General features: G+C 46.9%; 1 non-coding gene across 1 annotated transcript; it reads right to left on the bottom strand.

Annotated features, from left to right (window-relative positions):
• Positions 1-274: 274 nt before the first annotated feature.
• LOC114810839 lies at positions 275-412 on the bottom strand. Its single transcript, XR_003758530.1, has one exon. It is a non-coding gene; the product is annotated as a small nucleolar RNA SNORA7 (small nucleolar RNA).
• Between the last annotated feature and the right edge of the window lie 341 nt (positions 413-753).

Here is a 753-nt window from a genome sequence, read left to right as displayed (position 1 = left end):
TGCCCTTGATATTCACGCCACCCTCAGTCCTACAGAACTCACGTACATCTTGTCTTGTCTCATGCTGTCGAGTCGTCCCCCACTCCTAGCGACTCCAAAGACACATCACTCCCAGAGTGTCCCACTTCCAACTGCCATCTTTCTAGTAGTGTATCTACAGAGTTTTCTTAGTAAAAATACAAAAGCGGTTTACCATTGCCTCCTTCTGCAAAGTAAACTCGGGTCTCTGCCTTCAACTCTCTCCCTTGCCTCTGCTGCCCACAGGTGAGTTTTGACTTGTAGCAGATGGCCTTCCACTCGCTAGCCACTGGCCAGGCTAGGAATGGAAAGGGGAGGCCTCTGCTCGACTCTCCCCCCCGTAGACGAGACTGGTAGAGTACCGGAAACTCTCCAGGTGAGATCCTGAGTGGGGACTTATGTACAAACCTGTGATTTACTTTAATGTCTGTCTCTCCCTCTAGATTGTAAGCTCTTAGTGGGCAGGGGACATGTCTACCAACTCTTTTGTGTGGTACTCTTTCCCAAGTGCTTAATGCGGGAATCTGCACGCAGTAAGTGCTCGATAAATTTTCATTCATTCGTTCAATCGTATTTATTATTATTTATTAAGTGCTTACTGTACTTACTGAGTTCTTTCCGTGTGCAGAGCACTGTACTAAGCACTCGGCAGAGTGCAATACAACCATAAACAGGCAAATTCCCTGCCCACAACAAGCTTACAAGTCTTTAGAGGGAGAGATAGACATCAATACA

The sequence above is a fragment of the Ornithorhynchus anatinus genome, chromosome 3 (genome assembly GCF_004115215.2).
Source record: "Ornithorhynchus anatinus isolate Pmale09 chromosome 3, mOrnAna1.pri.v4, whole genome shotgun sequence".
NCBI classification, from domain to species: domain Eukaryota; kingdom Metazoa; phylum Chordata; class Mammalia; order Monotremata; family Ornithorhynchidae; genus Ornithorhynchus; species Ornithorhynchus anatinus.
Note: the sequence above shows the minus strand (reverse complement) of the source record. Positions and strands in the feature narration are given on the sequence as shown.